The sequence below is a fragment of the Pteropus medius genome, unplaced genomic scaffold (assembly GCF_902729225.1).
Source record: "Pteropus medius unplaced genomic scaffold, Ma_sr-lr_union100, whole genome shotgun sequence".
NCBI classification, from domain to species: domain Eukaryota; kingdom Metazoa; phylum Chordata; class Mammalia; order Chiroptera; family Pteropodidae; genus Pteropus; species Pteropus medius.
In genome coordinates, this window is record NW_024353636.1 from 28758 (window position 1) to 41043 (window position 12286).

A 12286-nucleotide genomic window follows, 5' to 3' on the forward strand; every position below is an offset into this window, starting at 1 on the left:
CTCCTCCTACAGGGAGCTCTAGCGGCTGTGAGAAGCATTTTCTTTGTCTCTCATGGTGTACCGCTGACACTCAGGGTTTGGACTTGGGTAGCTTTTATGTGCAGATCCCATGCTCAGACATGCTGGTGTGGAGTTTGGGTATTTTTTGTTGAGTTTTAGATGTTCAGCTTATTGTTGTTTCAAGGGGAGCGATCTGGGGATGTCTATCCGCCATGTTTCTCCAGACTCTCATCCAATACATTTAAATAAAGGAATGGTGTCTATGGCCATGCTATCCTGAACAAGCCTGGTCCTGTCTGATCTTGGAAACTAAGCAGGATTGGGCTTGGTTAGTACTTGGATGGGAGACCACCTAGGAAGACCAGGTGCTGTAGGCATAAAGAAAAAAATAAAAAATAAAAAATAATAAAGGATTGTAAGCTGACAAGGTCCTTGCAATCTGTGAGGTCAACCAAGGGTTGCCTCGCCTAAAATATAAATAAAAATAAATAAATAAATAAATAGTAACTAATATAGATTTTAAAAAAATAATGATTTGTTTCTCTATCAATAACCTCTATCAATAGGATAGAGTCTATCAAGTGGACTTAGTACAAAGGCTTGGATAGAGAGACACTTCTTTCTCTATATTCCTCACAACATCATTTCTACTTCCAAAACTATAGCCAGAAGCATTACTTTTATAAAGAACATTCTGGGTTCTGTTAATTCCTAGTTTCATTCTATAGTGGATGGAAAAGATACAATCTTATTAATTTTATTAACTTGAGATTTCAACTCATACTGTAAGTGTGACTATTGTTAAAAAATAAAAATGCAGACCAAAAACAAACACACAAAAAAGCTAAAAAGACAACAAGCATTGGTGAGGATGCGGAGAACCTGGAACACTTTGCACCATAGGTGGGAATGCAAAATGGTGTAGCTACTATGGAAAATAGTATGGAGGTTCCTCAAAAAATTAAAAATATAAGTATAACATGATCCAACAATCCCACTTCTGGATATATATCGAAGGACTGCAATCAGAATCTTGAAGAGAAATTAGCACTCTCATATTCACTGCAGCACTATTTATAATAGCCAAGATATGGAAACAACCTAAGTGTACACTGATGGATAAATGCATAAAGAAAATGTGATATATGGAATATTATTCAGCCTTAGAAAACAAAGAAATCGTGACATAGTGAACAACATGGATGAATCTGGAGGATATTATGCTCAGTGAAATAAGCCTGTCACACAAGGACAAATATTGCATGATTCCATATGAGGTATCTAAAATAGTCATATTTATAGAATCAGAATGGAATGTTGGTTGCCAAGGCCTTGGGGAAGGGAGAAAATGGAGTTGCTAATTAATGAGCATTAATTTTCAGTTATGGAAAATAAATAAATTCTAGAAATCTGCTGTATAACATTGTGTCTATTAGTTACTGTATACTGCATACTTAAAATTTTGTTAACACAGTGGATCTCACATTAAATATTCTTGCCACATACACACATATAAAAGACATCTTTACTAAGGAATATAATCCAACACATTCTGAAACAGTTTTCTTTGTCTTTGCCTCTAACTTTAAAAAATATAATAACAGTTCACTAAGCGTTCTACATTATCTCTTACTAAATAAGTATTTAGATTCTTTTACTCACCACAAAAGAAAGACTGATTTAATGGATAAAAAAAAACTAAATGGTTGAAGAATCTTGTATGAAATCCATAAGAAAAGAGGTAAGTAATAGAGACAGCAGACCATATAATGGTTAAAAACATAGATTTTGAAATAAAGTAGACCTAGATGTAAATGCGGGCTCAACTGATTACTAACTTTGTGATCTTGAGGAAGTAACTTCACTTCTGTATCAATGTCCTCTGTACAATGAGAAAAAATAATATCTACCTGATCAAACAGTTATGAGTTAAAATCTCTAGAAAAATACCCAACATACAATAAGATCTCAATAAATGTGAGGTCTTTGTTGTTATTAATGCCACTCAGATGAAATATAGTATTTCAGAAAATCAGTATTTAGCCAAGCCTGTGTCTCATTTATAAAATGACATAACTTAGGTGTGAGAGTGTCGATATTAGAAAGTGTTTGCAATTTTCTAGTGAATAAAGATCTCTTTGATGAGATTAGATTTGTAAAAATACTTTTATCTTTTATGAAGTGTCATAAAAAATGAGAATGGGGGATGGAGCAAATAGCAACTACCATGTTCTAGGCTGGGTGTTCATTGTATTGGCATTTAGCGTTGAGCAAAAAGTGAATTCTTTTGGTTACCTCTAAAGTATATTCCAAAAATGTCTGTATCCTTTGCCGAACTGTCATTTCCTCAATTAAAGCCCTCACTATCTCTCATCAGGACTATACAACAACCTCCTCTCCAGTCTCCTTGCTTCTACTCTTGCCTACCCTCTAATCCATTAGCTATTGTAGCCAGAACCATATTTTAAAAAAATATGAACCATATTATGATACTCCCCTAATTAAAACTCCTTGAGATAAATCCAACCTCCTTATCATAGCCTTCATGGCACCTAGCCTCCAAGATGGCCCCCAGTGGTCCCTGCTTCCCAGTATTCACACCCTTGTGTAGTTCCCTTCCACACTGTAGCAAGGTTGGTCTGTGTGGCCAATAGCATACGTCAGAGATGATCATATGCCACTTCCAAAAATAGGTTGTAAAAGACTGTGGCTTCTATTTGGGGCATTCTCTCTCTCACCTACTCTCTTCCTAACTCTCTTTCTTGGATCTTTCTCTCTGAAGGAAGCAATATCATGTTATGAGTAGCCCTGTGGAAAGACCCACGTGGAGAGGAGCTACAGCCTCAGGTCAGAAGCCAGCATGGAACTGAGGTCTGCCAGCATTCACATGAACGAGCTGGGAAGTGGATTCTTTGGCTCCCGTCAAGCTTTGAGATGGCTATAACCCTGGTCAACAGCTTGACTGCAACTTCATGAGGGCCTTTGAGCCAGAAGTACCAGCTAAGCCATTCCAAGATTCTTGACTCAGAGACACTGTATGAGATGTTTGTAGTAATAAACTATTGGGTTTTGTGGTAATTTGTTATATAGCAATAGATAATAATTACATAGCCAATAACCTGATCCTTGTCTATTTTTCCATTCTCAATTCTTATTACACACATAGTTACACACATAGGCCTTCTTTTAACTCCTCCCAAGGGCCAAACTTTCCCCACCTCTTTGTACCTGGAGTTCCCTCTGTGTAGAATGCTGATCCTCTAATATTTGAATGGCTGGTTGCTTTTCAATTGTCAATAATTTTTTCCCCTTGACTATGCCTACCTAACATATATCCCATATTTTACTTTGCCTGGCACCCTATTTTCTTAGCACTAATCAAATCTGCAATTTCCCCCTGCCCTGACACATTAGAATGAAGCACCAAGAAAGCAGGGACCATAACCATCACATTCTTCATTCATCCTCTATTTTTATTCAGAGCATGGCATAGAGTGAGACCTAAACAAACACTTGTTGAATGAATAAACAATTGAAACATTTTTTTTTTCAAAAGCAAAAACAAAACAAAATACATAGAACTCACTTCAGATATTAGATGGTAATAGAAGCCAGGCATTCTTATAGTAAGCACTGAATAGAAAGGTCATGTTTGTTAGTGGAAGTACAGTTTTGTAATGATAACCAGGGGAGAGTGCAGAAGATACTTACTTGATCTGGACCACAACAAACAGAATACTGAACAGGAAAAGATGCCGTTCCTGTCTCTCCTGGCCTTTTTTGAGTTCTACCCTGCCATCAATTATCATAGCCCTATTGAAGCACATAAATGATGACAGAAATACACATGCGTCCATGCTAGAGGAAAGACTTTTCCTGTAACAGACCAAACACCCAGATCTTTAGTCAAATGATCAAATAGGAGATTGAGTGTCTATAAAAATATAGCTTATAATTGGTCAAGAAATATAAAACTATTTTTTAATGTGACGCCATCATTTCCTAACTGATCTCCAGTCTATCTCCACACATTAGTCTTTAACATATTTCATTATGGAAATTTTCAAACAATGCAAAGTTGAAAGTTTTATAAAAAACACAGGTATACTCTAACCTACATTCTAAATTAAAATTTTAATATACTTGCTCATCATATACCTATCATTATCTACTCTTTTGTCTACTTATTAATCTCTGTGATGATGAATAACTTAATATCAAACATAGAAACTCATTTCCTTTTCTTTCAAAGGACCCCAATTTATTTATTTACCTCATTATTCACTTATGCATCTCTTTAAATTATACATAATGTGTGCTTAATTAGTAGTTACTGAGCATAATAGCATTTACATATTAAAAAAGTAACTATCTCAAACATCTCCAAATTAATAGCAAGCACATTTTCAGGAAATTTAGTCTAATGCAATGATCTGTCTTACTGATGAGATAAAATATAGGAAAGTACTATTACATTTTAAAAGTTATCTTGATAAAATCATATTAAAATAACAAAGAAAACTATATAGAGAGATTATAACATGATGTACTTGTTTGAAATATGTAGTATTATTTCCACTTCCTAATTAACATCAATGATTAAATGATGCATCATATAACTCATATTATAGTCTGAATTCTGACTTGGTTTTATAGAAGAGAGTCTAGTAATAAGATAATGTCAGGATCAAAATGAACTAAGCTTGTAGGTTACATGGATGAATGGCTGGATAAACGGAGTTAGGAAGCCCTTAAAGGCAGTAAATATGCAAAGGAAAAATTTTAAATTATCATCAAAATGCTGTCTGGAGCAGACAGCATATGTGATATAATGAAAACAACAATCATATCAACGATGCTAATATTTAAAGAGCAAGGAGAATATAAACATTAAATAAGCAAAGACAAAACAGCAATATGGAAGGAGAGGGTAAAAAGCAGAGAAAGACACTATTATACAGTGACACTAACAGAGCAAGAGCCATACCCAGAGACATTATTGCCAAAGAAGAGAGTGAACTGCACAGCCTACTTATAGCCTTGACACAGAAGTCATTCAAAAGCATTAGGAATTCACTCAAGACAAAGCTCTTGACAAGACATTATAAGAAAGACGAGAACAAGATCTTATGAGCATTCTCTCTGGGAACTTTAAAAAATTTACATACAAGTTAAATATAACGATGTAAGCCCACTTAGAGAAAAATCTGAGTTTTAGAACTTCAAACACTCCATTGAAAGTGGCAGCATTTCAAGAAGAATAGCTCTAGTCTATTATGAAAGAATGAACAGAAACAGAATCCAATGGAGGATTAGAGAAACCTCTCAACCAATTCAGTCACTTGTGTGGCCTGTTGACTTAAAAATACTGTATATCTTAATTATGAACTAAGTACAATTCGTTTGAGTCATCTTCTTGAATCAGATAAGACTGCCAAACATATTTATGCTACTGAAAGAAATTTATATGTGTAGTGATTACAATGCGATATGGTTACATGTTCATTTGTTTATTCTTTCAACAATGAATCAAGTTACCAACATACTAACTGGGCACTCCAGTACTTTGAGTACTTTGGCTCCGGTGGTAATTACATAATGGTACACTATAAGGAACAAAGGGTAATATTTGGTTAAAGGTAGTTCCATCTACAATTTCTGGATCTATTAAAGTTAAGAAGTATCATCTATCCTTTCTAATTAAAAAAATTAAGAAATATCATACTAGACCTAAGAATTAGAAACTCCTCGAGGCGATACACACAAGGCAGTGTCTTAATTTATCTACCTCCTCTGGCTCACTTATGTCAAAATGTCAATACTCAGGTTCAAACATAAATGAGTTGATTCCATTAGTTGATTCACAATAATAGAGAAAACCTAGTTTTCCCGTCGTCTTTAACTACTACTTTACTAAAATAGTTACATAATACATTTCACAGTAAGGAAGAACCACATAATAAATACTTGCTTTAACACTTTAAAAAAATTACAACAATAAGTTGATGAAGTCTCTTAAAGGAAAAATTCATTAGAGGCTTTGAAATAAATTTTAAGCACACTTTTGGTTTGATAAATTTATTTTGAATTAAATCATATGGGAAATAAAAGAGAAAATCATATTTTGTGTATGCTCTACAGAAAATAATATTAAAAGAATGTTTTAATCCAATGTGTTGTTTTTCTATATGGAGATGGCTAAACTGTTTGATAAGGTTTAACTTTCATTTTTAAATCCCAAATCATAGTCCATATTTACAAATACATTGCTCTGTTACTTACATATTAATGACTGTCTACAGTGCATTAAGCACTATTGAAGGCCCTGGGTATAAAGCACAGCACCATAACATGAAATAATTTTAAAATCAGTAAATATCATCTGTTAGCTTGCAATAAAATATTCTCATTCATTTCTTTTTGATAAAAGCACCCCCAAATTTAGATAACTGAGCTTTCCAGATAACTTGGTTGTTTATTGAATCATACCAAAAATGTCTATATCCTAGTATGTTAGGAGTATCAGACATATAATAGGCATTATCATTATTTGTTGACTGAATATACTACAAATATGCTTCTTAGTACTTAATCATATCATTATCTTTTATGGTCTGTGTTTATGTTGTATCCATATGCCATATTTTCCCAAGTGGATGGTAAGCTCCTACTGAGCACTTTAACTACACTGTGTAGCAAGGTAGGATCTATGTCTTATTTCTGAACCTCTTTCTAGAACTATGCCTTGCACAGAGGAATCAAATATTTGCAGAAGAGAGAGCCAAAAAAACAAAATGGTGTCATTAGTTTCTTTTCCACCTAGAACAGTAAAGTGGAAAAGTACCTAATTTATCACTCAGAATTCAAAACCAAACCCCAAAGTCACTTTTGCTCTGAATCTGTGTTGGTAATAACACTGGAGTAGGGCACAGGTGGGAAGGGAGGGTCTCTCTTTTGGTGGATGATTATCACAGGTCCAGTGGAGGACAGGGTAAAGCAGGTAACCAAGTCACTTGAGGGGAGGCTGACCCATTTGATTAATTACTCCTCCTGTTCTATACCTAACTTTATGATTATAGCACCTTTACATTCATGCCACTCCATTTCTGGAATTCTTTTCCATCATTGAACCTAAATAAAATAAAAGAAGAAGGGAGGAAAATTCTAGAAAGATGAATATTTGACTTCACGCAATTTAGTTCATAGTGGCGGAGGTTTTTTCAAGGAATCAAAGCATTTCGCAAAGTGAGAAAAAGCTGAAAGCTATTCAAAATGACCTGAGCCAACCGTTTCCCTTGCCCAGGTTAACAGATTCTCAGACTCCCTCCTCTCAAAGACTCGGTTTTGTTCACATGTATAAAACCATGTGCAAAGATGGCCGAGAGTGGTTTTGGAATTCTAACCCCTGATGCAAGGGCAAATTATTCAGTTCCTTACAAAATACTCAACAAATGTTTGATGAACTGAAATCCAACTAAAGAAAACAAGAAGCATTAAGGCACTCACCAGCTGGTGACTAGTCAAAGGCAACCATCATCTTAAAGTCATCAGATTAAAAATCCTTTCGTCATTCTCAAAAATTTTTTCTCATGTTCGAATTATCAAGCAATCGATCAAAATGACCATAAATTAATGCTAAACAACAAATGTCTTAATTTCTATTTTGTTCAAAGTCTTTTAAAGTGCTAGTAATAAATGGAATACTTATACATAACTGCTGGTATATCTTAAAGCGTGAAACCCACATATTAAAAACTAGACAAACTATAACTTGACAGTTCAACTAAAACTAAACCACATTTTAAGTCATTTTTTCTTGTAGCTAAAATGACATCGTTGCCTTAACAAAGCAGAAAGCACGCACTACATCTATGATGGTGGAGCTGAGTAAACACACATGTGGCCTAATTTATTTTGAGACTGTGAAAATTTTAGTACACTGCTGTAAGGTGCTTTCTATGACCAGCATTCAGCACAAGTACTTCCATGTCATAGAAGTCTTGTTGGAAAGAGAGGTTAATAGGAAAGTATTCTCCATTTCCATCATTCCCAGTAAAATTATATTGGAAATACATTCCAGAAGTTTCTAAATCCACAAGTTTGTAGAAGATTTAAGAATAAATCTTCAAGCAGAACACATTTAAATTTCAATAGAAGTTCCATTCTTCTCATCCTTCAAAAAAAGCTTCTCCACGGACCTCAACTCTAGATATCTACAGGGAATGTTAGTATTCCACAACAACAGAGACAAATGAACTACATTTGAGCTGCCCAGACTCTACTCTCCTTTTCTCCTCCAGGAGCTACATAGATAGCCTTTGGAAAGAGAAGAAAACAAAAGGGTGGTGGTGATGATGGGGAGAGAAAGCCTTCTTATGTGCCTTAAATGTCAGCAGAACAAAACCAGTGTCCCCACCCTTCATGAGGACAAGGGTTTTTGTATCTTTTGTTCACTGCTGTATTCCCAGCTGTGCCTGGCCACAGGAAATACTCAAAAATATTTGCTGAATTAATTACGATGATGAATATCAACTTGTTATGGTCTTATAAAGCCCCTTATAGACAGTCTTAGGTCTTCTCTGAAGGTGGCAGACAGTGTAAGAGTTAGTGATCAGGAAAGAGGCAGGTCTCTGAAGTGGGTGACAGTACATAGCTCTGACTTCTCATTTTTTGGCCTGGTGCCTTATAAGAGCGTGAAGCTCTGGGGTTGACACTGAGATGACCAGGAGAAAGGGAGGAAAGAATAAGTCCTAATTTAAAAATGATATTTTCCAAAAGTATAACTATTGTCTTTATTTCCCTGAAAGAACAGCATTTCTCTGAATATCTTCCATGGGATGTTAATAGGTGTCCAGTTCAGGGAAGCCTGTCCTGACTGTCCTACCTACTCCCTCTCTTGCCCCACTTTATTTTCTCATACTACATACTACTTTCTAATGCTCTCATTTGTTTTGTTATCCAGATCCCTCCCACTAGAATGTAAACTCCATGAAAGCAGGTACCTTATAACTATCCACTCAAATGCCTAGAAAAGTGTTTAATACATAGTTTTCACTTAAAAATTTGTTGAATAAATTAACAATTGCCAGGCATTGTTCTAAAAGATGAATGAGACAAAATGCCTATACCTCTGGTGAAGACATAACATATATTAGACAAAAGGAACCTGAAGGAAACACCAGATAGAAGAGGTTTCTTTATTTTCCTATGTTCCAGAACTTTTACTATGTTGTATAATCAGTGAAATTTATGAAGAAACTTTCTTCCTGCCAACTGAACATCTGACAGCAGTAATGTTTCTTATTCACATTGAACACATATTGAGAAATGCAGTCCTGTGTCTTGCTTAGTCTTCCCTGTCTATGATGCTGTCACTAAGGGAAGATTCCTATATCTACACTTGGGCCAGAGTCTTAAATTGCCAGTGTGCTGAGAGCAGTGATAAGTAGGGAGCAATCCTCGATGGTCTCTGAAAGTCAAGGGAGGAGACACAGAGTTGAGAGTTCCAGTCATTCTTCTTTGCCTGGACATTCTCCCTCCACTATCAATGTAGGGAGTTCTGAATTTTATTTATTCAGCTTGAGCGTTTCTGCACTTCTTTATTAATTTTGTAAAATTTTGGCCGTTATCTATTCTAATATGTTTTCTGCCCCATTTTTCTCTCTCTTCTTCTGGGACCCATATTCATTTATGGTAGATCATCTGATATTGTCCCACAGTGCCTGGATGTTTTACATTGTTTTTTCTTTGTGTTACACTTTGGAAAACTTCTGTTACTCCAGCTCTGGGTTTGCCGATTCTTTCTTCAGATGTGTTAAGTCTGATAATAAACATACTGAAAGAATTCTTCATCTTTGATAACACATGTTTGCCTCTTTTTTTTAGTTTCCAACTTTCTGCTAAAATTTCTCATTTGTTCATGAACGCTGTCCACTTTTTCCACTAGATTCTTTACATATTAATCATATTTGTTTTAATGTTCCTGTCTGATAGTTCCAACACCTGGTTCATCTCTCAGTCTGGCTGACTGTTTTATCTTTCAACAGTGGTTTTTTTTCTGGCTATGTAGTGTTCTGTGACTTTTTGATTAATTACTGGAGATTGTGATAGAAGAACAATAGAGACTGAGGTAAATAGTATTTACTCATAAAAATGGGCATGTTTCCTTGTCTGTTAGGCCGTTACCATGGCAGGTTGAGTCAGTTTAGTCAGTCAGTGAGCTGGGTTCATATTTTGTTGCTAACTTGAACCTAAGTGTATCATAGGCTTCAGATTCTTCTAGTGAAAAGTACTGTTACCTTGTGCTTAGTGTGAGGTGTGAAATACTGGAGAGTTTTTCTCACTGTCTCTGCTCCACTTCTAGCTGTTATCAGTCCCTCATGCCTGCACTATAGTGGGAAGGGTAGATGGTGGGAGTGGGTGTCTCTCGCTGGCTCTTGCTTCTTGCTCTAGCAATAGACTCCAATCCTTGTTACTCAACATCAGGCTCCTTGTGGGGGCATGTGAAATCCTTGGTGCTCCTGATCTGTCTCAATTTTTGGCAGACTCTGTGCACCTGGGCCTCTGCGGTAAGGTCTTCTCATATTCCCGATCCTCCTCCATTCCCATGGCAGCCAAATTCTGCCTTGAATCTGTGACAGTTCTCAGTCAGAAGACAGTTTCTGGCTTTCCCTCAGTTGTAGCAGACCTCTGGTTTGTGTTGGTGCAGAATCCAGAAATAGTGGATATTTTCTGATATTGTATATTTAAGATTCATTCCTCTTCAAGAGGCAAATGCGTTTTGCTTCTACCTCTCCCCAGGAAGCAATGGAACTTCACCTGGGCCCTGAAGGTGAGGAGATTTACTGTTCCCCCTTGGTGACTTAAGGCTTTTACTTAATATGAAAGAAGATCTGGAAGAAGGCAGTGTTTTATGCCTGTCTCAGAGAGGAAAGCAATCAACTTTTACATACCTGTGCCACTAAGTTGAGTCTTTTCCATCTCTTGATTTACCTCCAATCCTTCTTCTGTGAAAACTAGTAGAGGCCCATGAAAAAGAAAAAACTGGGGCTCTCTGTTACTTTAAACTGATGCTTCAGCCCACACGTGGCTTTTAAGAAATGCATCAAACTCTTAGCAGATTTCTTCTTACCCATCTTCAGCCTATCCTCTTCCAAAAGTTAAAAATGTATGTGCCATATCCCTTTCCAGGGAGGATTGTCACTCATTGGAATTAAGTTCACTTGGTTGTCTTACAAACTCAGTTCACGAATGAACTCAGGAAAGTTAAATTTTAAAGGTTATATGACCTTTACTCATTGTTATGATGGTCTTTCGAGGATTCATTTTATTAAGAAAAGCAACAAATTATCAGCCATGTAATATTTTTTAAACTTCCATCCTTGAAGATGTGAGTTAAATCATTATCATCATCATCTTCCTTTTTAAGTCCATTTCTAAGATTCTGAAAATATCATAGAATTGAAATATAAAAGTTAGCTGGAGCTATTGGGAAAGAAAATATGAAACTAAATGTGGCTATGAAGAAGTCTTTGGATATTGAGAGAGAAAGACCCCTGAAAAAAATGATTATGATACGATGCGTAATGAGAGTGATATAACATAGTTTAAATGAAAAATCATGATGGGAATTTAGCATGAGGAGTCAGAGGGAACTTAGAGAGGAAAGACTGAAAAATCTGGCCAGGAAAAATGTCACAAGGCATGAATTGACCAGAGCCTTGAAGTAGTTCTCTAAATGGAGAAGCAGAAAAGGATAAGAGAGGTAAATAAAGCATAGAACTGTTTAGGGCTGAAAGTGTGGGGAGGGAGTGCCAAGGGATGAGGATTTAGAGCAGAAATTTTGGAGTCAGACAGACCTGAGTTTGAAACCTGGTCGGATACTTCAAGAGTAACTTTAGATAGTTGGTTAAGCCCTTTAACATGCATTTTGCCAGTCTGTGTAATGGAAGTATTAATGCTTACCTCTCAGGGTTGTTGTGAGGGTTAAATCCACCTAAGGTATTAGTGAAGCACATCTGGAACAGATCCAGGCTCAACACATAATGGCTGTTACTACTGGTAGCCGTGGTTCTCCATCACAGAGCAGAGGCACCACACATTTTTTGTAGCAGTAGTTATTTGGGATCTTCTAGAAATCTTAAGAAGTCTAGGGGGCTCGCTTACTTTAGAAAAACAATTGCCTTCCTGTAGCTTGAGTATAATTCTCTTCTTCCTTAAGGCATTACAGATCCTAACTCCTCTTTGGCGCAAAAACTAGTATACACATTTAAAAATATCTCGGGAG

At 36.1% G+C, this 12286-nt stretch overlaps 1 pseudogene; it reads left to right on the forward strand.

Annotated features, from left to right (window-relative positions):
- Window positions 1-258: 258 nt before the first annotated feature.
- LOC120593203 (uncharacterized) lies at window positions 259-377 on the forward strand (annotated as a pseudogene).
- The last annotated feature ends 11909 nt before the right edge of the window (window positions 378-12286 follow it).